Consider the following 25,624-nt stretch of genomic DNA (forward strand, 5'->3'; position numbering starts at 1 on the left):
AGTTCCCGCTAACAGTTTCTCGCCAAGTTACATCATTAGCCGTCTTGTAAGAACACCTGCAATGGCTCTGTCATCTCCGTATTGAAAGTAAAACGCATAACGTCTTTTAACTTACCTAGGGCACAATGGAAGGAGACGAGTATTTTCGTGCAGCACATAATATACTCAACACCAAAAATTACCACTAATGGAAAAAGGATGGATTTTTTAATTTTTTTCCGATCGTGTTACAGATGCTCACTTATTGGGCCGCCCTGATACTTGCTTCGGGCAGCCTCGGGTTGGACACCCCTGGTCTAAAGCTACATCTATCGACATCTAGTATAAACGAAGGATAGTTAGCGTTTAACGTGCTGTCGACGATGAGGTCATTAGGGACGAAGCACAACCCTGGATTGGGGATGGATCTGGAAGGAAAGGCCCTGCGCAATATGCCTTGAATGATGTAAGGAGGTTCGAGTCCTCCCTCGGGCATGGGTGAGTGTGTGTGTCCTTAGGATAATTTTGGTTAAGTAGTGTGTAAGCTTAGGTACTAATGACCTTAGCAGTTAGGTCGCATAAGATTTCACACACATTTGCACATTTTTTTTGAGGTAAGGACGTCACCCAAAACCTACAACTGTGTGGCGGGACCAGGTTTTGAATCGCTGTTCTTCCGAATATGAGTACAGCGCCTTCAAACGCGCCATCTCAACCGTTACTGCTTGTAAATGCAGGCAGTGAACCAAGGGTAGATTTGGAGAGGCAATTCAAAGTCGGGGAGAGGAAATGAAATCTACGAGGTTTGCCAGAGACTTTGTAATTCTTTCAATTGATATAGCACATGGACAGCAGTCAATAAATAGAATACATTGCTCGAAATTTGCGGGTGTACATATCGATGAAAACTTGAAGCATTTTACTTAGCTTCTAAAGCAATTAAGTTTATCTACTTTTGCGCTTCGTATAATATTGTCAGTCTTGGAAACTAACGGATATGCTTCCTGACATATTTTGCATATTTCCACTCAATAATGCCTTATGGAATAAATTTCGGGTTAACTCATCACTGCACTGAGTGCACAAAAGCGAGCATTAAAAATAATATGTGGTATCCGCAGTCGCCCTATAGGTACCTCTTCAAAGAGTTTTGAATTTTTACTGCACCATCACAGCAAATATATTTGGTAATGAAATACCTCACAAATAACCCATCACAGTTTGAGAAAAATGTTCATATCCATAGCTATATCAGCTATATTACAGTCAGCTGAAAGCCCGAAGTACGGGAGCAGTTCTTTCGATCTCCGATACGGGCAGTAAGTAAAATAAGTAAAAAAAAAAAAAAAAAATGGTATTCGCTTAAATGCGACAAATGTGTATTATTTTTCGGCAGGATCACCTAGGTGGCTGAGCTTGTGTACCATATTTTCTATTCACTATACTAGTAGATGAGTAAGAATGAAGCCTTTCGTGACTACACTGCTGTATAAAATATCCGTCGGACATCATTTTACCACGTCAGTTCAGCGTAAAATCTCGAGCTTTCGACGATTACCTCCATCGTCTTCGTCAGGAGCGACTGACTTCCAAAACTGCTCCTGTAGTGACCTTGTATAGACCATAGGCGAATTCTGATTCGTCGGAAATTACGTAATGCTGAAGCAGATGGTATCAACGTGTGCATAGGCGCCGTCAGCGCTCCCGCAGCAGCGAGGAATGTCTCTGACTCTCTTCCGAATCGAGAACTCGCTTCCATGCACAGCTAAGATTGTATCACGGCTGAAGTTCTTCTCGCACAAGATTCTTTAGAAATAAGTAAGAGCGAGAATAGCTTCAACCGTGGCAGTGGAACAATCTTACGGTGCATGGGTGCGAGTTCTCGGTGCAGCGAGGAGGCAGAGATATTCATCGCAATATTTACGCTACTACGGGAGCGATGGCGCCACCAGCGCAGACGTCGACACCATCTGCAACAGCATCACGTAACTGCCGGCCAATCAGAAGCCGCCTGTGGTCTATATAACACGACCATAGCAGTAGTTTTGACAGCTAGTTGCTACTGACGAAGACGATGGAGGTAATCGTCAAAGCTCGAGGTTTTATCATGAACTGACGCGGCAAGAAATCAGAGGAGGTTTTATACTACTTGTAGCAGGTCGATGGTGCCCTAGACGTGCCACACACGAGCGGGTTTGCAGACGCCGATGTCCTCGCTCCTTTTATTGGTGTTGAATGCCGCTAATTATACGACTGCCATTAGTGGCCTGAGGAGGGTGGAGACGACCACCGATACTGGTCGCAATTAAGTAGTAAACAGACGCACATGTGACGGTTTTATTTATTGCTTCACATAGGTTGTATCTTTTACTATTACTGTTTCTTTCCCCTCCTTTTTTTCATCCCTTGAAAATATCGGACACGGTGGGAAATACCTTTAATGTCGGATTCTGAAAGGAGGGATACTTTTAAACTGCACCTCATCGTTGTAAAGTCGGAAAAACGCCTAATGTGGCAAACGTATAAGAAGTATACCTATTTTTTACACAGTTCCAACTACATCGAGCTATGAACAAAAAGATCCAGAATAAGACTCACGTACAGTCATATCTTTTACTAATTTTATTATTTTATGTATACTGCATTTAGCTGGAGCCCAGTCTTTACTATTCACCATTTTGCCACAATTTCGCGAACAAGTGATCGTTGCCACTTGTTAACGTATCAAGTATGAGTGTCAAAGGCGATGTAAGAACATGATAATATTAATAATAATAATCCTATTTTTGAAATTTGAAATCGTCATATGAATGAAAATAGAACCTGAAGTTAGCTATGTCACAAACAAATGAATTTCTAAAACAGTGAAATGATACAGGTAATTGAAATATTACTTATTATTTAATGAAGTCGAAAATCAAGGACGAAAGTTTTGGTTGAAACAGGTTATACGTCGGCGTAACTTAACTGTTACTACAGAAAAGGATTTGTATTTTTCAAAATTTAATAATGATGAATCTTAATGAGTGATTTTATGTCGAACATCACAGATACTTTTGGTCTTACTAAACAACGACCTGGATCACAAATAATAGTTGCCTGATTTGTTTTAGGTAAATTATCGAAACAATCCCGACGATGTCGCTTTTCAGGAATTAAGTTCCAAAGAAATGTGGAAAAAGAGATAAGAAAACATAATGCCCATATAAAATTCCGAGGCATCTCGTTCATTTCTTCCTCGACCGAACACTATAAAGAGACAGTGGAAGACCAAGGCGTTACGTAATCAGTGATGTAACTGTTACATACCGGATGACTCCCTTTCTAGAAAACAACCGGAAAAACGTAATTTTTCGTTTCGTGTGATCGCAGCACACACTCTCTACTATTTCAGAGGTGCGAGACTCAAGAAAGGGCGGTGAGGTTTATCGATGTACCATAAGAGCGAACTTCTCTTCGCTTCTAACAACTGATACACATATCACTACAGTGAAAGTATTACAAAGGGACTTTTCAGGTAGAGAAATGATGTTCTTCGCTCGAAAGCCACCTGGGTAAATTTAGAGAAGCGGTTTTCGAGGAATGTGCGACAATCTTGGTGTCAATGTTACATATCTCGTGGATGAATCGTGGGGATAAGAGGTTATGGTGAGTACAGAGAAAGGTAGACAGAAATTTTCCCGTTAATACACGACGGGATAAACTGCACACTACTTCTCTTATCAGGAAAGTACTTGGGCTCGAACAAACAGATCTGTATGAACGTTTGGTTACAGTACCATTATGTACCTCTGAATGTGCTGGTGGGTGTCGTTTTTCTGCAAAACTCTGCAGTCATGCTCTAGATATCACTGTGGATGTAATTGTAGACGCCATACGCAATGCAGTGATCTTAACTATAAATGTAAATGCGGAATGTCAATAAAATGCTCCGAGCAATACGAATGACTGCAAAACGCACAGTGAAGAAATGCAAGTTGATCGCATGGCGTATTTGCACATTCTATAATATCAGTGTTGAACGCCAAGTCAATGACACTTTTGAAGTTGTTCACTGGTTCACCAGTATCGTAGCCAGCGTTCTGCCACGCGTAACGAAGCATTGGTCTGTATCCTCCCGCAGATAACTGATTGTAAATGACAGAAAGCATATTCATGATAAAGAATCTGTCGTGAAATTTCGGCTGCATATTACTGGAACGTAGTTTAATGAAGTCTGTTATTCTCTTGGCATATATTTTATATTGCCTGAAGAAATACAAATCCAGAGGTTGTGCATATTTTGTAGTTTTAGGCGGAATGAATTTTAAATCTACATGTTTTCCGCTAGATGCTTCCAGTAGTACTCGTTCATCCTTATGTCCAGACCAGGAGTCACAAAGTACTAATGACTTTCTCGACAAATGTGGATTCAAAACAGACAGAAAAAACGTCTTCAGATATTGTTTCGTCATCTTCCCACTCATACTTGCATCGACAATGACATTTGGAGGGCACCGCGTTTCTATTTCCCTTGACACGCGGGGTCCAAACTTTCCAGTGGATTCTTGGAAGCAAATATAGAGTTTGTCTGCCAATCGTCCGTCCATTGATATAGCAACATCGATCGTGTAACTATGTGTTGCACAGTTAACTGATTGCAACATCGCGACAGTGTTTCTCTCCCCTTTCATGGATAGTGTTCTGTCACAAGAAAGTTCATAGTTGAACTGACTCTGATCACAGTTCCATACAGAACTAATATCGATGTTTTCTCTTGTGATGTGCTCATTGACGTCAGCAACAAACGTTTGAGCTCTTTCAATGAGCTCTTCTTCGTCATCCTTATCTTTTCGTGCTTGGAGAATAGGGCGTGATGTTATCCTAAACTCCTTTTTCAAATTAGTAATAAATCCTAGTGAAGCTGTAAAGTTTGTACACCCGAGATTTCTGGCTACGTCCAGTGCCCAATGTTGTAAATGCCAATAATGAACGGCGGAACCGCATTCTCGGGCTTCATCGAATTTCGCCATTGCACGTTCCTTGATGGTCTTTAACAGCAGTGTACTATTTCCTTTGAAAACTGTATTTCCTTCTCTTTTCTTTACCACGTAATCCAATATGTTTTTAATATTGCTTTTAGACTTCAGTTTAGGGTATCTTTTCAGAAGCTTGTCGTATGTGCCGGAACCTCTTACGTAATAATCATCGTAAATGTTCTCCAGTGTGTTGTCATCAAACGCCGTGATGATACTTGCAACTTGAACCTTCTTTTTGGGAGACGGTTGGTATTCACTGTCACTGCTTCCATCGCCTCTTCCCGCGCTTGCCGTAGCACTACCGTTTGCAATGAGTTGTTCGTCATTATCATCCCTATCATCATCATCATTATGTGTTAGTGTTACAACAGTATCTGTTTCTAACTTATGCTCATATTTCTGCACTATAATAGAACCAGAAAACATGCGAATGATTCGTTTTCTACACCAATACCATCTTCACGAAGAAGGGTTCTTCGTAACTTCATCTCAATCAATCGCAATACATTAGCAGGATTGATTACGAATCGCCGAGCCATCTGACGCTTCAATACACAAATAATGTCACAAAACGCAACTTCAGAGGCACACTGCACCGTCCCTACTGGTCCCGACTGGCGTACCGGCAGGTCAGTGTGCAATGCGGCATGGCTTACGCAGAGGCCTCTAACGGAAGACTGCAGACTTTTGCAGATGCGGGAGTATCACTAGTGCAATACGAGACCTTTACATTATTTCTCACACGATTTTGGTGTATTTGTGTTTGTTCGAGCCCAGGTACTTTCCTGGTTAGTAATAGTCCTAGTACCTCGTCGTTTCGTATTTTGTACTAGCACTTTTAACATCCTTCTTTCACACTGCGGATGCTTCAGTCAGTATCAATATGGGATGCGTGTCCGTATATTTCACTTTGCAGCCAAAACTATTCACTGCAGACCAATGGCGTTTAAACGTGGGAGTAGCCTTAAGTCTCACATTGTGCACCATGGTGGTTTGGTCGCAGTGGGTGGAAATGGGTGGTTCTGCGTGGCAAAAATTGTAATGTCAAGTTAATTAAGACTCAGCGATGCCAACACAAAGTGCGTGGTGTAATCTGTGCCTAGAGTTTTCATTCAGTGATATAACGAGATCTTCGGCGCGTGGTAAACTTTTAAGGCTTTGCAATTTGATTATATACGACGAATGTATAGCGGCCCTTAAAAATGTCTTGCGGCACTCAATACAACATTACAAGATCTTCGAAAAACAACAGATTAATGGGAGCAGTTTTACTGTTACTATCAGGAGACTTTCGGCAAACATTACCGGCAATTCCAAAGTCAACACCGGCAGAGGAAATAAACGCAAGCTTAAAGAGATTCCTATTTTGGGATAAGGTCCAAAAGTTATCTTTGAAAGAAAATATGCACGCAATTATGACAGGAGATCAAAAAGCTCACATATTTGCCGAAAATTTATTGAAAATTGGAAATGGTACTTACCCTCTTCATCGACACACTGATAAGCCCATTATAACACAAGAATTATGCAATGTAGCAGAAACCGAGGAACAACTTATTGAAAAAGTGTATCCATCGACAGAAATGAACTACCTAAATAAAGACTGGTTCTGTGAGCGAACAATTTTAACATCAAGGAGTAACGTAGTGCAAAAAATAAGTCAGTAAATACGGAAGACGATTCTAGGACCAGAAATAATATGTAAATGGATAGATACAATAATGGATCAAGAAGAAAGCGTCAACTTTACAATCGTATTTTTAACCTCATTAAATCTTCAGTACGTCTCTGCTTGTTCTGAAGCTGAAAACTGGATTATCAGTAACGCTATTACGAAATATTAACTCACCCAAATTATGTAATGGCACTCGATAGTGTGCCAAACAACTACTTCATAATATTATTGAAGCAAAAAGGAGAATCGGCATTCATAGCAAGAGTCCGATTGATCTCAACTCATATGGCGTTTTCTTTTACAAGATAACAATTTCCTGTGAAATAAGCTTATAGTATAACAGTCAATAAGGTTCAGGGCCAAACATTTCACTACTGTGGACGAACGATGTTCTTTATGTTGACGTACTGGGGCCGATTCTTCAGCACGCTCCTTCAAAATTGGTATTAGTTCCTCAAGATTATCGGTTACTGTTGTACTTTGCATGGTTTTCTGATATGCGTCTGTGGGTAAATAAATATACAAATCTTGAAAATATTTCATTTTTACAAATGTACTTTTTGTTTACCTTTACTTGCGATAAGATGCATTATTCATCTCTAAAAATAGTTGACAACCCTTGTGGGCTCATGTACAACTGAAAATGCAGAACAAGTATTAAGTGAAAACTCTCGCACCCGGAGACTGAGCGAAAACATTCATATAACTGACGTAACAGCCAGATACTCGCATTGGTCGGTTGCCCCTCAAACCCGGAGAGTGTCTCAGAAACATTCATGTAACTGGCGTCGTCGAAAAGACTAATTCAGTTGTTTCATTCGACTGAAAGGCCGACTGAATGAAAGGGAGTCGAATAGCCAACTAATTCTTAAAACCATTCTATCGTTCGCATCGCTGCTGACTGGTGACCGATGGCACTACACGTTTAAGGGTTTGACGGAGATATGTGAAGTGTGTAACGTGCGGAGACATTTGAGCCACACTTGCTACATTCACGTCCACATCTACACTCCGCAAGCTACTTTGCGGTGTGTGGCGGAGAGTACTTTGTGTACCACTGTCTCTCCCCGCTTTGCTGTTGAAGCTGTGACCAGTGTGCGGAAAGAAAGACTGCCGATAAGCCACCGTGTGGTCTCGAATCTCTCTCATCTCTTCTTCATGGACATTCCGCGACGTGTAAGTAGGAGGGCGACTCTTCTAGTAATGTACGATCTCGGAACTTTAAACCACTGTGATGCAGAACGCTTCTCCTGCATTGTCTGCCACTGAAGTTGGCAGATCATTTTCGTGACGCTTTCGCGCTTGCTACATGACTCTGTACTGAAATGTATTTCTCTTCTTTAGATCTTCCCTTTATCAATCCTGTCCGGTACGAAGCGCATACTGAGGAGTAATATCCAAGTATTGGTCGAAAGAGTATTTTGTAAGCTACCCTCTGTGTTTACAGACTATATTTCCTGAGGATTCTTCCGAGGAAGCTCAATCTAATTATAAAATGTAAGCCTTCACGGCAAGAAAAGTCACAATTAATAAAATATTCCAGGCTAATATGCCTTGGTCGAATGGTTCAAATAGCTCTGAGCACTATGGGACTTAACTACTGAGGTCATCAGTCCCCTAGAACTTAGAACTACTTAAACCTAACTAACCTACGGACATCACACACATCCATGCACGAGGCAGGATTCGAACTTGCGACCGTAGCGGTCGCGCGGTTCCAGACTGTAGTTCCTAGAACCACTCGGCCACTCCGGCCGGCTTGGTCGAATGGATTTCACATTAATCTGAAATCCATTCGACCACGGCGTAACAGCCCGGAACATTTTATTAATTGTGCGCCTCAGTCTGGCATCTACCTTTCCGTAGATATTTTATGGAAGTAACTGCTTCCAGCTATTCTCCCGCAATTGTATGATCATAGGGTAAAGAGTCCTGCTGACTATTTATTCGTAATGCCTAGCATTTGTTTACGTTGAGCGTCAATTGCCACTTATTGAGCCAAGCGTCGACCTTGTGCAGATTTCCTCGATTCCTCTGCAATTTTCTATCGTCGCTAGTCCTCTGTATACAACAGAATCATCCGCGAAAAGCCTCATGTAACTTCAGTCTTGATCTACTAAGTCATTTATATCAAAGTGCAAAGTGACGGTCCTATCACACTGCCCTAGGGCACACTCGAAGTTACTTTGCCGGCCGATGTGACCGAGCGGTTCTAGGCACTTCAGTCTGGAACTGCGCGCCGCTACGGTCGCAGGTTCGAATCCTGCCTCGGGCATGGATGTGTGTGATGTCCTTAGGTTAGTTAGGTTTAAGTAGTTCTTAGTTCAAGGGGACTGATGACCTCAGACGTTAAGTCCCATAGTGCTCAGAGCCATTTTTGAAATTACTTTTACGAATGAAGACTCCTCTCCGTTGACAGTTACATGCTGTATTCTGTTTGCTAGTCACTCTTTAATCCAATCACACAGCTGGTCTGATATTCCGTAGGTTCCTATTTTGTTCATTAGGTGGGTGCGCTCAACTGTGCCGAACGCCTTCCGGAAGTCGAGGAACACAGTAGCTACCTGGGCGGCTGTATCTATCGCCTTCTGGGCCACGTGGACGAACAAAGCGAGCTGGGATTCACGTGATCGTTGTTTCCGGGACTCATGTTTGTTGACGCTGAGGAGATTTTCAGCCTCCATAAATGTCATAATACACGAGCATAAAATAAGTTCGAGAATTCTACAACAGACCAACGTCAGAGATACTAGGGTAACTCAAATATTATCCGCAAAGTAATTATAAAATTTTATTGTAATCAAATAGGAAACTTACAAGAACAACATTTTTGGACATAGTCTCCTTGCGTTTCACCGCACTTGGTCCATCGTTGTACAGGCTTCCTGATGTCCTCATAAAAGAACGTTCGTGGTTGAGCTGCGAGCCAGGAATGCACCGCTTCTTTCACTGCTTCGTTCGAGGCAAATCGACGGCTCCTTAATGCCTGTCTGAGTGGACCAATCAAGTCATAGTTAGAAGGGGCAAGATCGGGACTGTATGGAGGATGATCCAGTACTTCAACTTTGAGTTTCTGGAGCGTTTCAGCAGTGTGGGCAGCAGTATTCGGACGGGCACTGTCGTGCAACAACAAACACCTTTTGACAGCAATTCTTGCTCCGAATTCCAGGCTTTAGCCTGGCAGTAAGCGTCTCACTGTAACGTACACTGTTTATTGTTGTGCCCCTTCCCCATAATGTTCCAGTACTGGACCTTGTGTGTCCCAAAAAACCGTAAGCATCCGTTTTCCTGCGGACGGTTGCGTCTTGAATTTTTTCTTGCACGGTGAATTTGGATGTTCCCATTCCGTACTATGCCGTTTACTCTCCGGCTCGTAATGATGGACCCATGTTTCATCACCAGTAAACATCCAGTCAAAGAAGTTGTCCCCTTCGTTATCATAGCGATCCAAATGTTTTTTGCAGATGTCCAAGCGCGTTTTCTTATGCCACTGTGTGAGTTGTTTTGCGACCCATATTGCACAAACTTTATGAAACCCAAGTCTGTTGTGGATGATTTCGTAGGCAGAACCGTGACTAATTTGCAGATGATGTGCCACTTCGTCAATAGTTAATCATCTGTCCAAGAGAATCATTTCACGTGAATGCTCAATGGTTTCTTCATCTGTGGTGGTAAACGGTCGTCCAGCTTCTTCATCGTGCGTAACACTTGTGCGACCATTTCGCAACTTTTCAATCCATTCGTAGACACTTCGTTGTGCCAAAACACTGTTCCCGTAATGTACCGAAAGTCTTTGATGAATTTCCGCCCCTGATACGCCTTCCGATCACAGAAAACGGATCACTGAACGTTGCTCTTCTTTGGTGCAAATAGACAGCGGAGCAACCATGATTAACAGCACGGCAGCGATAACGAAACTAACCTAGCAGCTTGAAAACTGCAAACAACAAATAAACAAAGCATGCGTCATTAACGTAAAACTACAGAATTACCAAAATAAACAAAAATATAACTAAATTGCGGATAATAATTGACTTAACCTCGTATAAACGCTTCTCGAAAATGGAAATGTCAAAAAAGAAAAAAAAAGAAAGGCTCTGAGCACTATGGGACTTAACTTCTGAGGTCATCAGTACCCTAGAACTTAGAACTACTTAAACCTAACCTAAGAACATCGCACACATCCATGCCCGAGGCAGGATTCGAACCTGCGACCGTAGCGGTCGCTCGGTTCCAGACTGTAGCGCCTAGAACCGCTCGGCCACTCCGGCCGGCTATGGAAATTTCCTGTGATTTTTTCCAATCAATAGGAGCACTTTGCTCCTCCGAAGACCCACGGTACAATGCTGCTAGAAAATGCGATAGGTCCAGTGGACTTCCCTCTGTTGAGAGATATCAGTTGCTTTTCTATCCCATAGTCAGTTAGTTTGATATCAGCCATTTCGTAGTTCGTGCGGCGATTTAATGTACGCACGACAGTGAAACCGTTTTTGAAAAAGACGTTTAGTGTTTCGGTCTTGTCTGTGTCGTCCTCTGTTTGAGTGCCATTATGGTCACGGAGTGTCCGGACTGACGTAATAAACGACCAAACCTTTTTAGCATTTTTTGTCAAGTTGGTAGACGGACTTTCACTTTCGAATTCGTACACGTATCACTTGTTGTTGTTGTGGACTTCAGTCCAGAGCCTGGTTTGATGCAGGTCTCCATGCTACTCTATCCTGTGCAAGCTTCTTCATCTCCCAGTACCTACTGCAACCTACATCGTTCTGAATCTGTTTAGTGTATTCATCTCCTGGTCTCCCTCTACGACTTTTACTCTCCACTACTAAATTGGTGATCCCTTGATGCCTCAGAATATGCCCTACCAACCGGCCTCTTCTTCTTGTCAAGTTGTGCCACAAACTCCGCTTCTCCCCAATTCTATTCAATACCTCCTCATTAGTTATGTGATCTACCCATCTAATCTTCAGCATTCTTCTGTAGCACCACATTTCGGAAGCTTCTATTTTCTTCTTGTTCAAACTATTTATCGTCCATGTTTCTCTTCCATACATGAATACACTCCATACAAATACTTTCAGAAATGACTTCCTGACACTTAAATCTATACTCGATGTTAACAAATTTCTCTTCTTCAGAATCGCTTCCCCTGCCACTGCCAGTCTACGTTTTATATCCTCTGTACTTCGACCATCATCAGTTATTTTGCTCCCCAAATAGCAAAACTCCTTCACTACTTTAAGTGTCTCATTTCCTAATCTAATTCCCGCAGCATCACCCGATGTAATTCGACTACATTCCAATATCCTCGTTTTGCTTCTGTTGATGTTCATCTTATATCCTCCTTTCAAGACACTTTCCATTCCGTTCAGTTGCTCTTCCAGGTCCTTTGCTGTCTCTGTCAGAATTAGAATGTTATCGGCGAACCTCAAAGTTTTTATTTCTTCTCCATGGATTTTAATACCTATTCTGAATTTTTCTTTTGTTTCCTTTACTGCTTGCTCAATATGCAGATTGAATGACATCGGTTATAGGCTAAAACCCTGTCTCACTCCCTTCCCAACCACTGCTTCCCTTTCGTGCCCCATGACTCTTATAACTGCCATCTGGTTTCTGTACAAATTGTAAATAGCCTTTCGCTCGCTGTATTTTACCCCTGCCACTTCCAGAATTTGAAAGACAGTATTCCAGTCAACATTGTCAAAAGCTTTCTCTAAGTCACTTACTTTATGGAAAAACACTACAGGGAAGACTTACCTAGGATAGCCGTGTAGGAATGCAGTTGGGGGGACACTTGACAAAATTAAACCAGCGGAAAAGTGCTCCTATGGGAGCACAAAAAATTGGAGTACGTTCCTGTTCATTTAAAAGACTCTGAAGAGTGGGGTATCTCATGTTTCACTCTACCTGGCCCAGCGGCTTTAAAAATTTTCTCAACAATTATGGTTTCCGAACGTATTCGCGCTTTTTTTTAACGTGCAGTTCACCTCAAACTCCCACAAGTTCCTCTAACTCACTCACACCCAGTAATCCATCGCTGTAAGTCGCTCATAGCTATCCAACCCCAGTTGCCCTTTCTCACTCACTCATGCAGCCCAACTCATTACCATTATCTGTTTGTGTCCTGTCACTGTCTCCTGTGTCACAACCACAGTCTCCTTCATACTACCACTTTCTCCTCTCTTTCTCTCTCACTGTCTCCCTCTTGCTCTCTCCCACTCCTACCATCTCATTCATTCCTTTCTATTGCTGCTGTCTCTTTTCACTGTAACAATCCCTCTCTTCCTCTTCGTCATTGACATATGCTATGTCTCTAATTATCACTGGCTCTCATTCAATTTCACTTTCTCCTCTTTATTCCTCGCCTCCTAGCACTGCCAGACTTGTGCAGTTCTGTCATTTTCAAATATATTATACTGCCACTGTGTCCCTCTCTTTCTTTCACACTGCCATTGTCTCCTTCGCTCTTTCTATAGCATAACCGCTGTCTGCTACCTTCAAGTTCTTCTACTTTTCCGTCTTTTTGCCATTCCAGATGTCTTATTCTCTCTTGCACAAAAAAGCGCGAATATGTTCGCATGCCACAATTTTGGGGAAAACTTGCTGAGTAAGATTGATGAGGAAACTGGTACCGCACTTTTGAGTCAGATTCTTTTGAATAACCAAGAGCATAGCCGCATTTTTTTTTTTTTTTTTTTGCTCCGATAGGAGCGTTTTTCCACTTTTCCCTTGTTTTTCCTGCTGCAGCTTTGCATGTAACTCATCTGAAGAGAAATGAATTGGTCAGCAAAACTTAGATAATTTACTTATGTGGAATTGTAATAACGCATAAGTAATTTTACACCTCAGACCAGATTTTCTGTGCAAAAATAATTTTCATGTCTTTGAATACTGCAACATGGATTTCCCAGATGATAACAGTGACACTTTACAGCGTATTTATAAACTAGGTTTTCGCCTCACACCAGATTTTACGTGTATGAGTATGCTAATTTTGAACCTCTGTATCTTGAAAACGGATGAAGATATCAAGAAAATTTTGAAGGATTTTCGAGATCGGGATCTTAGGAATATGCCGTAAAAGTTTCAGACATTTGCTGTCCATAGCCGTTTTGGAATCCTAAACTGGATTTTGATCCGCTGGTAATGGCGAAAATATAGTAAAAAAAACCTTTTTTTCGATTTTCCGAGGAACCGTCCATGAAATTGGTGCCTCTGTAAGTCTCATCGCCGGCCGCTGGTCGCCGAGCGGTTCTAGGCGCTTCAGTTTGAAACCGCGCTACCGCTACGGTCGCAGGTTCTAATCCTGCCTCGGGCATGGATGTGTGTGACGTCCTTAGGTTAGTTAGGTTTAAGTAGTTCTATGTTCTAGGGGACTGATGACCTGAGATGTTAAGTCCCATGGTGCTCAGAGCCATTTTTTGTAAGTCCCATCAAGCACACCATAGACCACATCCAATGCAAAAAGAACCAACCAATTTGTTCCATTTGCCTAAGCAATAGGATGTGTGTATACTGTAGGATAGTGATTAACAAAATCGTTCTATTGGGTATAGAAATGATCCCTAGCCCAAGGGCTACCCAAAACACTTGATCCTACCTATTGTCGCCAATAGAACCAGAGTATCCCCCAGGAAATCCCGTTTTTATGCTGTTTGGAACGTCTAAGGTACGCATGCTGTCTCAAGCATACCGACAGCCGGACGACGCAGGGTATATATGTGGAAGCGTCCCGTGTCCAGAAGGGGGTGGGAATATTCGCCTCAGGCCCGACGGCAGTGGCACTGTGGAGTGATTAACGGCGATGACTGCGAAAAACATGAGTGTCGCGTTCGTTAAACGGCCGCGGCTGCGAACACACACTTGACGCTGACGGCTGATCTCTGTTAACAAGGCCGTATCGTGGGCTGTGGGAATCTACAGACCGCACACCGGGCGGCGTCCCGGGGAAGTGGAGAGAGTGAGGTGGAGGGAGTTTCCCGGAGGGGGCCGCTGCCGTGGCGGCCGGTCCGTCTGCGACTCTGCGGTCAGTCACAGCTGGTCCGCCGCTGCAGAAGGTCGCCCGGTCCACGCGTTCACCCCACTTGGTGAGTACCTGCGGAACGCGCGCGCTCTACACGGAGGTGGTGCGGGTCTGCCTTACACTGCAGCCAACCAGAGTCCTTTCTGGTGTGAATGGTACGCGAGAGAACTGCATTCGGTCATGTTCCGTTCGCATTCGCCGTAATAGTGTTCCGCTGGTTGTCGGTCTTCGAACTGTATGACAATGTAAAGGGGCTCTCACACGCTCAATAATACTTTAAATGCGAACATTTTAGGTTAGGCTTTACCGTGACTGCTACTGACATTAAATGAAACAACAAGCTTACTGTTACCAGTCACTATACATTTATCTCCACGATGCGTTTCTAAGGTTTAAACCTCCATCATCAGGTGGATTTACTATGGTTAGTACGAGATATATGTGTGTCCCTGTTGTGTTACGATTTTTTGGAGGAACTTATGGCACTGTCTACTGGAGAAACAAAACACTATTTCAGAACATGATTTTCGGCTTCTTTTGACAAAAAAACAAATTACATCTGACGGTAAAAATAAAATAAGTGAAATGGAGCACCTCCACTGGTCACAGGTTACTTTCACTGTCGTACCTCTATTTTACTTACTCTATATTTACCGTTAGATATAATTTTAGTTTTTTGTCAGAAGAAACCCAAAACCATGTTTTTAACTAGTGTATTGTTTCTCCACTAGACCACGCTGTAAGTTCCTCCAAAAATCGTAACATAAAACACACACACATACGTGTCGTACTAACAAATGTAAAACCACCTGATGATAGAGGTTTAAACTTCTGAAACGCGTCGTGGTGATAAATAAACAGTGAATAGTAAGAGTAAATTTGTTGTTTCATTTAAACCCTGTAATACTGTCGAACCATCAGTATATTGGCCCTCTAATGGCGTCTATTGACAACACTAGGAGTACTGACGAGTAATAGTGATGGCTCTCAAAACGTTCTCAATACATACTGGATGTGCGAGGTCAGGTACTGGCGATTTGACGATCTTCTCCATTCAGATGCTGACAGTGCTTCATGGACTAGCCACACAACGTTTATGTGCACTGTTTTTGTTTTCAGTTCGCCTTTTTGCATATCATAGGTTGGATTAAGGTTCTTAATAGGCCTATTTGCAAAGGTGAACACTACATGTACCACTTTAGCATGGCCAACGGAGGATTCACTATGACACTGCCTACTCTTTTAATTTGAAAATATAGTTTGGTGAATTACAGAGGGGTGTGGAAACACACTTGCACTTCGGAAAGTACGTCATATATCTGCAGTGACTACCAAGAGGTCTCCGAAATGCGTGTCAATTTCACTGAATTATCAAAAAACGTAATAAAAAAGTTCTACGTTAATTGTCTGAACATATCCTCGTCAAGCAGATATAACTGCTTCACAGGTTTCTTTAGAATTTTATTTATTGTCTTTTCTAAAAAAAAGTCATATGACTAGGGTCTGTAGACCGTTCGCCGGGCTGATATTACAGAACCAAGACTTCGAGCGTTCGGATGACCTGCCTGTCACAGGAAATCTCAAACTTACTCCTAATCTCTTGTCAACTGCGACTGGCTCTCTCTTTAACTTGTTTTCCCTTTCTATTTCATCTCGTATCAACATTAATATGTAATTTGTCGTATTATGCACGACTCATCGGAAAATAATTTATGAAGTTTCTAGGATCCGTGATTTCCATTCCAGTCCTTGTCTTTCAATCACTGTCGGACACATTCCTTCCTTTTCGTTGTTTTCTGTTGCTTGCGAGCTATTGTTACCACAACTGCTGCAGATGCTTCATTTTCGATGTTTGACATCTTAACCGCGTAACAGCGCGTTCTCAGCTGACAATTTTCGTCAGTCTTATTGACGGTGTGTGGTCGCTTTACCATACTGAAGGGTTGACAAACTAGTGTTTTCAGTAAATGTTGAACGGTTACAGACCCCCTTAAAAGATCCTTTATCAAAGCCTTCGGTCGGATCTTTAACAGTGAATTACGGAAGCTTTTATCAAAAGTACCTTTTTACAATTGTCGCCGTGCTTTAGGAAACCGTGTTCTCTGTTCTTATAGTAAATAGACAAGCACGGTGTGTATTACTTCTTTTTTACCGACTACAGGTTTCAGTCTGCGCTGCAGACCATCTTCGTGTCTAAGGCCGCACTTGACCTGAAGATGGTCTGCGTGCGGACTGAAACCAATAGTCGGTACAAGAAAGAAGTAATCCACACGGTGCCTGTTTGTTTATTTATTATAGAGATATAGTTTATTAAACATGTTTGATAAAACGAACGAAGGCCTAGCTTCTATCAAAGTTCGTTGTTGTATACACGTCGCTTCGCTTGCTTTACTGTCTTTAAACTACAAAATGATACCGAAGCATGTTAGTGAGGCGGAAAGCGAAAAAGGAGCTCCTGTCGAAAATTTTTAATTCTAAGTTATTATAATTTTCACGTCCACAATCAAATTCTGAACAATTTTATATATATAATTTTAGAGTGAGTTATGACAAGCTGACTATCTGTGATGGAAAAGAGGTATTCTGAGGTAAAGCTTTTTAAAGTTGTGCTTTGTCAAATGGTACAGTGTTTTTTAAATTAGCATTGTACGTTATGCGATTAATCCTTTCAGATCGATAGCACATCACAGTGTACATAAATTTAAAACCAAGTAAACTGGCCCCAAATTTGGCAAAAATGGGTGGACCCTATGCTGCTTTTTTTGACGGAATATTAGTATTTTTATTCTATGTTATGGTCAACTGCAAAATGACAACAGATATATGCATTTATAGCTGTTATATAAAGAGGCTCTAATTGTCTAGTCTACTATTATTGTAATCACAAATTGTTCTTCTTTTATACAAACTACTTTGAAATGCCTCGAAAAATTAGGAGATTCTATTTTGTGCAGCATTATATACGCAGCTGCTAGATTTCGTAGGAGCCTCTTGCCAGGCCAAAGTTATTTCCCCATAACGACAAGAGGTCCGTTTTCAGGCGACTGACGTCCATTGCTTGTAATGCTATTATTGACTCTTGTTGGAGTCATATAGCTTTCAAATTCGCACGAGCACGTACAAAGTGAAATAAATTATTATGATACACAAAAAATTAAATTGGACATTTTTTGATTTTGCTTCTACTGAAAATTTAGCTTCTCCGGCAAGAAGTCTCTTTTCGCTTTTTCTTCTCACGTTTTGTGCGTGGCTACCACTATAGTGTTCACTGCGAAGTACGAAGAATACAAAAGTCGCCACAACACAAAGCACACTGACTACAATAACCGCAGTAAGGAAGTAGATGCAGCAATCAGCTGCATTCTAAGTGACTGTGATTTATTCACAGAGGATGTCGAAGGCGATGTGGAAAGTCAAGCGTTGTCAAGAGTACACAAGTGAAACAAATTTATCTGTTTATACTGTAAGTAACGTAGTCTAACCTTCATTAATTCCTCCTTGAGCGATTTATGTACTCGATCACATATCTTAGAGACATTATGTAATAAAATTCAGATTACTGCTACAGTAGTTTAATGCTTTTACTGTGATGGATCCATTTCAGCTAGATTGCCTTCTTCAGACAACCTGCAAAAGTTACACAATATCTTTTGTAATTTTGTTATAATATTGGTTTCTCGTACTTTCGGCTATACATATCAGTGGTCACTGTCTCTCTATTGTATTACAACGTCGTATAAATGTAGGACCGTTATGCCATGAGCTGTTTTGTGGTTTGCTGCTGCTGCTAATCGCTCTTTCTCGTAATTTTCATAATTTAAAGATTTGTCGTGAGCAGCAAACCGCGTAACAAATTATAGCATAAGAGCGCTAAATCTACACCACGTTGTAATACAACACAGACTGACAGTGATCACTGATGATATATGGACGTAAATTACAAATCTGTATAGACGAAAATACGAGTAACCAACATTACAGTGAAATAAAAAAAAAAAAAAAAAATGTAACATCCGCACATGGTCTGAAGATGGCAGCTTAGCTGAAAGGGATCCACCACAATAAAAACATTAAACAACTGTAGCAGCAGACTGGATTTCATTACATAATGTCTCTCGGAGATATCTTCTATGCTGCGGGCCCACTTGATCGTAAATGGTTCAAATGATTCTGGAATGATACGTGAAACGGTACACTGTGGGATTCGAATGCTGTATTGCAATCTGGAATAGCTTTCGCCTGTTGCTAAATGTCTTAACCTAACCGTGAACGATCTTCAGTCGAAATGGCATTCATGATTTATATAATGAAACACTGCACTAGTTATAAATTTTTCCACGCTTAGCACGACACTTTGCAAAAATGTATTCTCATTATCAAGTGCAAATATCTACGTGACTATTTAATGTGATGTTTCGGAAAATCGGACAAAAGAAATCGGTCCGACTGCAGTAAACCGTAAAATAGTGACAGAAAAACACAGATACAACCACCACATAAAATGCCTACGTAAATATTTCCTCTTGATAATGAGAATAAATTCTGAAAGCGTTTTATATTGAGCCTTAAAAAATGAGTGACTAGTGCAGTGATTCATTACTTAAATGACACAGTTGCAGACTTTCCAGCAACAACAGTTATGATGTGTCAGATTAAGAAATGGAGTTCCTTAAATGAGTACTGTATACGCGGTATTTTCATACGGACAAACGGAAATGTTTGATCTTCTATTCTAAAAATAATGTTGGTTTTTCTGCATGTCCTCGTGCTGCAATTCACGAAGCAAATCCTGGTGAACACTTTGGCCTTCTCTTCTTGCTGTCCACGGTTTCAACCACAATCGTTTCCATTACGCTTTCTTCATAAGCAAAGCACTCGCCCCGAATACATGCTTTTATACAGGTGACCAATTATTCGGCGTCCATTCCCGAGGGCGAAAAATTTTACAATGGTTCAAAATGGATCTGAGCACTATGGGACTTAATATCTGAGGTCATCAGTCCCCTAGAACTTAGAACTACTAAAACCTAACTAACCTAGGGAAATCACACACATCCATGCCCGAGGCAGGATTCGAACCTGCGACCGTAGCGGTCGCGCGGTTCCAGAGTGAAGCGCCTAGAACCGCTCGGCAACGCTGTCCGGCTTTACGATGGTGTAATAGCTTCAGTGAAGTAGTTTGGTCGAAGGAGTTTGAGGAAATATTTAACCAAGAACTTTTTCAAAGATCTTGTACAGTGTAATATAATCCTTTTACCGAACCATCGAAAGAAATATTCGCGTTCTCGGCAACAGCGGTACGGAAAGCTTCCGTCAGCTATTTTGTCTGCTTCTGTAGTTGACATGTGTTGCACGAGCTATGGATTGTGTTACTCGACAAAATAGCATATTATTTCTTCCTTTTTGTGGAATCGCCTACGTACCGAATATCGATAGGACTATCAGCTGTTATTCTTTTTTTGCAAAGATGTTGGGCATAGCAGCGATCACAATGAACAGTAATAAAATATCATATAGAACATGAGTGGTACCCACAGTTACTGCTGTTTGCCGTCGTCTCTACACGTCGTCACTGGAGTATGGTCCGAAGATGATCCACTTCGGATCGAAACAGCTCACCGCTTACGGATAAAAGTTTTTACGTGATTAAGACTGTTCTCTATATTATTTTATTAATGTTATTCATTTACTTCACTGAAGGTTAATTTCCTTGCGGCTGATATTTTATTTTATTGTGATGTTTATCTCGTTTTATTTTGATGTTTATCTCGTACATGTACAGTCGATTGAAGACAATATTGCCTCATCTTGAGGTGCTTGTTGAACGTCCTTCAGAAATCGTAACTGCTGTAACCATCTTTCCATCAAGCGAGGCTGTTATGATGCGTCTGCTACAGAGTTACATAAATCGTGCAGGAACAGAGGCTGTTTGACACAAAATATCCAGCTGTGTGGCAGGCGCGTTTTCCGTGATGGAAAGACAGTTGCAGGAGTTCACAGAGCACGCCCAACAGGTACTTCAAGACCAGACACTATAGTCCTGATATCATCGATATGGTTTTTTACTTCAAATGAGCGTTCCTGTCATATTCTTGAATATTCAACATTCCTCCTGGGATACCCTGCACACCGAAGTGCTGTTTGAGTACTGAAACATATGATCGGTGGTTTTGAGAATGACATATAATGCAGCTAGCAAATATTGGATAAGAGATGAACACAAAAAATAAAATACTAATCGAGCATGGAAATCGACTTCCTTTCGAATAAACAGTAGGACTTGAATTAAACAGATCCCCGGCTGTGGAACAGTATTTATACAGGGTATATTAGGAAAAATGTTCAGTATTCAGGAATATGACGGGTACTTTCATTTGAAGCGAAAATTTTCACATGGAGAAATGCTCTATTCCGAAGCAGAACACATTTCGTCTACATTGTTGTTTATGGAACTGAGGGATTTACAAACTAGTCGTTTGAATCGCACTTACGGGACTGAATGCAAGATTGGAAAGGTAGGAAATTACAGTGACGGGGGAGACATCACAAAGACAGTTCCACAGGGTTCAAGTTTGGGTCAATTCTTATTCCTATGGGAGAAAGACATTCAGAGGGAAGAAACTGAAATCAGCGAGATAATTTGCTATAGAATGAAAAGTCAAAGGGGTGGGGCGGATAAGACACATACATTCGTGCCACTAGCCTAAAATCAAATGTAAGTAAAATGTGTTCTGTTTCTCAAAACCATTAGGAATAGGGCAAATGCCCAGAGGTGGTTTTTTTGCTTCAAATGAGCGTTCCTGTCATATTCTTGAATATTCAACATTCCTCCTGGGATACCCTGTACACCGAAGTGCTGTTTGAGTAGTGAAACATATGATCGGTGGTTTTGAGAATGACATATAATGCAGCTAGCAAATATTGGATTTTCTTTGGCAACAAAATTTTGAAGTACGCGGAGACCCACAATTTACAAGTATTTAGCGTCATGATTGTCAGGATAATCTGCTGCTGTAAAAAAAAAAACCTTTAAGCAAAGGATGTTTAAAGGTAAACAATGTAAAAGTAAAATATGATACTCGCGAAAATAACCAAGAGAGTAAGTATAAACATTACTTGTTTCACTTACATAGATCAGGGCCATGTTCTGCAAAGGATGTAATAAAATATTTTCGACTTGGATTAAAAAAGAAAACCTCATCCTTAGAGCAATCCTTGTTATAAAATAATTCGTATTTATGGATTCTTCTCTTACTTCTTTGTAGAACAATGCCATTATAGGGTTGAATAACAAGTGCACTGTTTTTGTTCTACTGTGTTGTTCAGCCTTAAATAACTCGCATGTTTAGATGATAAGCGGCTTCCAGATGTAACATAAACTAGCAATCACATACATTTGAATAGATTTTGCAGCCCCAGACTACTTAGTAACAACCTGTTATTGACACACTGGCTGATGTTTTCCTTGTGGAATAAAAAGTCTACCTTTTGTAATGAGACAATATTACATTTTTAACTCCCTAATAGAATCACGTTCACATTTTCGTAATAATTACAGCTAAAATGAGGACCTCGTGTTGCCACTAATTTCACAGAGATATTCACAATGTATGTTATTATCGAAATTGAGGCCACTAATGTGAAGTAATTTTATCCATTTTGGTTGGAGAATACCACAGCTGTTTTCGTAAATTACACTGTAGGAAGTATTGCAACCAGCCACAAGTTTTCTTGAAATGATTTGACTATACCGTTAATAGTTTCAGACCTGAGGCCATCGTCAGGTGGTAGCGTTGAATTCATGCAACTTTTACATTTGTGTATTAAAATATAATCAAATTTTTGTGATGAATGGTTTACAAGAGATTTTTCATTTTACATTTGCGTCCTAAAATTTAAGAAAGTTTTGTGATTACACAGTGTTACTCTTATATACACTATGTGATCGAAAGTATCCGGACACCTGGCTGAAAATGACGTACACGTTCGTGGCGCCCTCCATCGGTAATGTAGGAATTCAATATGATGTTGGACCACCCTTAGCCTCAATGAGAGTTTCCATTCTGGCAGCCGGCCGGTGTGGCCCAGCGGTTCTAGGCACTTCAATCTGGAACTGCGCGACCGCTACGGTCACAGGTTCGAATCCTGCCTCGGGCATGGATGTGTGTGATGTCGTTAGGTTAGTCAGGTTTAAGTAGTTCTAAGTTCTGGGGGACCGATGACCTCAGATGTTAAGTCCCATAGTGCTCAGAGCCATTTGAACCACTCTGGCAGGCATACGCTCAGTCAGGTGCTGGAAGGTTTCTTGGGGCACGGCAGTCCATACTTCACGGAGTGCTGCACTGAGGAGAGGTATCGATGTTGGCCGCTGAGGCCTGGCACGAAGTCGGCGTTCCATAACATCCCAAAGGTGTTCTATAAGATTCAGGTCAGGACTCTGTACAGGCCAGTCCATTACAGGGATGTTATTGTCGTATAACCACTCCGCCACAGGCAGTGCATTATGAATAGGTGCTCGATCGTGTTGAAAAACGCAATCGCCATCCCCGAATTGCTCTTCAACAGTGGGAAGCAATAATATGCTTAAAAGATCAATGTAGGTCAGAGCTGTGATAGTGCCACGCAAAACAACAAGGGGTGCAAACCCCTTCCATGAAAATCACGACCACAACATAACACCACCGCCTCCGAATTTTACTGTTGGCAGTACATACGCTGACAGATGGCGTTCACCGGGCATTCGGCATACCCACACCCTGCTATCGGATCGCCACGTTGTGTACCGTGATTCGTCTCTCCACACAACGTTTTTCCACTGTTTAGTCGTCCACTATTTACGCTCCTTACACCAAGCAAGGCGTCGTTTGCCATTTACTGGCGTGATGTGTGGCTTATGATCAGCCGCTCGACCATGAAATCCAAGTTTTATCACCTCCCGCCCAACTGTCATAGTACTTGCAGCGGATCCTGATGCAGTCTGGAATTAATTTGTGATGGTCTGGATAGATGTCTGCCTATTACACATTACGACCCTCTTCAAATGTTGGTGTTCTCTGTCAACAGACGAGGTCGGCCTGTACGCTTTTGTGCTGTACGTGTCCCTTCACGTTTCCACTTCACTATCACATCGTAAACAGTGGACTTAGGGATGCTTAGGAGTGTGTAAATCTCGTGTACAGACGTATGACCCCATCACTTGACCACGTTCGAAGTCCGTGAGTTCCGTGGAGCGTCCCATTCTGCTTTCTCACGATATGTAATGACTACTGAGGTCGCTGGTATGGAGTACCTGGCAGTAGGTGGCAGCAAAATGCACGTAATATGAAAAACGTATGTTTTTGGGGGTGTCCGGATACTTTTGATGACATAGTGTATGACCCATACATTGTAAGTAAATAAAGTCCAGTAGTTGCCCCATCGTCTGTGGTTCTACGCCTTCACTGTAATTGTTACTCATTGGCAAATGGCATTTGTGGACATTACACCTGGATTTTTCAGCTCCAGAACGAAGACGATTGAGTGATCTACACAGATGAGGGTTTCCAAAGGAGAGGCTACGTACAGTTAGTCTCAAGTGGAGAAATACACAATTGTTTCCTCTCTATAACTACTGTTGTTTGTAAGACTGAAGTGTTCTTGGGAAAATTTATTCTGAGCCTCAACTTTGGGCCTGCTGGAATGTGTCCATCTAATGGATTGTTTTCCTGATGAGCTTGGTTTGTTCTCTCCGCGTCGGCAGCTACTTCAAGACGAATATCTGGTGAGGGTATGCCAGCGAGTTGGTAGAGTTTTACAAGGTGTAAGGTTTCAAACACACTGTAATAAACAACCACGTTTCGTTTAGAGCCTGGACAACCGTATTTGCGTGGGTGAATTGATGCCAGAATGGTCACGCATGTCCTGCAGTTCTGTAACATATTGCTAGCCCCGTCGTTCTCAGGGTTTGTGATCGAGAGTTCTGCGGATAACTATTTCTGGCTTTCAGCTTCACTCTCGCATTATCGCAATGCTGTTTGTACGTCAGAGTACGATACAGAGTGACTCAGATATTTCGGATGGGTCTTATTTACTAATGGTATCCCGTAATATGTGATTTCAACTTCGTGACGTGTCTAATTGTGCTTAACATGGCACCTGATTTATAAATTCAGGTACTGAATATTACTCCAAAAGCAATTCAATGATAAACATGGTAAATGAGAGCTATTCCCGTACTGTTAATGATATGATATTTCTGGAACCCTTCAGACTACAAGCATATCCATTGTTTTCCGATGACATTGTGTGACTGGTGTGCCCGCAGCAGGAGCTATTTATATCTTCCAAATGGGAAATCTTCAGGAGGGATTTAAGGGGAACCCCTTCTTTCCCTCACCCTCTGGCCCTCGGTATTCGCAAGGAAGAGAGAAGTCATCACAGGCGAAACAAAATGCGCCATTTAGGAAGGATGGAGGAAGAAACCAGTCGTGTACTTTTGAGGGGAACTATTACCCTCGGGGAATTCACCTTTGAAGATTGGAAACCGCTCGTCCAGAATGCGACACGCATGTCTCACCTCTGCCTCATTTCATTTGCGATTTGGTATCGAAGTCACCTCACTGACTTGGAATATATTACCGCAGTTATTACATACATTACATATGTGAAAACATAATTTTGTACAAACTTTCATATAGTTTTCGTTTTCTGTGTGTGGTTTAGGTTGAAAAGACTCCCAGCTCAGATATTCCTAGTTTATTAGCATTCACCTTGCTGTGGATGGAGGCTCCTATTGACGGATTTTTCTCTGTGTTCTCAGAGTTTGTATATAAAAAATAACTCTTTCAGCAAATGCTTACGATTGTTTTGCAGAAGACGTGCCATCAAGCCATAAAAAGGCTTTAAAAAGGCAAGCCAACCTGTGCAAATCTTCTTCAGAATTTGCGTACT

At 41.6% G+C, this 25,624-nt stretch overlaps 1 long non-coding RNA gene across 1 annotated transcript in view; it reads left to right on the forward strand.

The window, feature by feature from the left end:
- The first annotated feature begins 14,708 nt into the window (after positions 1-14,708).
- The window catches only part of LOC124782245, a 117,577-nt gene continuing 106,661 nt past the window's right edge, over positions 14,709-25,624 (forward strand). Inside the window, exon 1 of the long non-coding RNA XR_007015958.1 lies at positions 14,709-14,759. This is a non-coding gene — a long non-coding RNA (uncharacterized LOC124782245). The remainder of the gene's footprint in view (positions 14,760-25,624) is intronic.

The sequence above is a fragment of the Schistocerca piceifrons genome, chromosome 1, assembly GCF_021461385.2.
Source record: "Schistocerca piceifrons isolate TAMUIC-IGC-003096 chromosome 1, iqSchPice1.1, whole genome shotgun sequence".
NCBI classification, from domain to species: Eukaryota; Metazoa; Arthropoda; class Insecta; order Orthoptera; family Acrididae; genus Schistocerca; species Schistocerca piceifrons.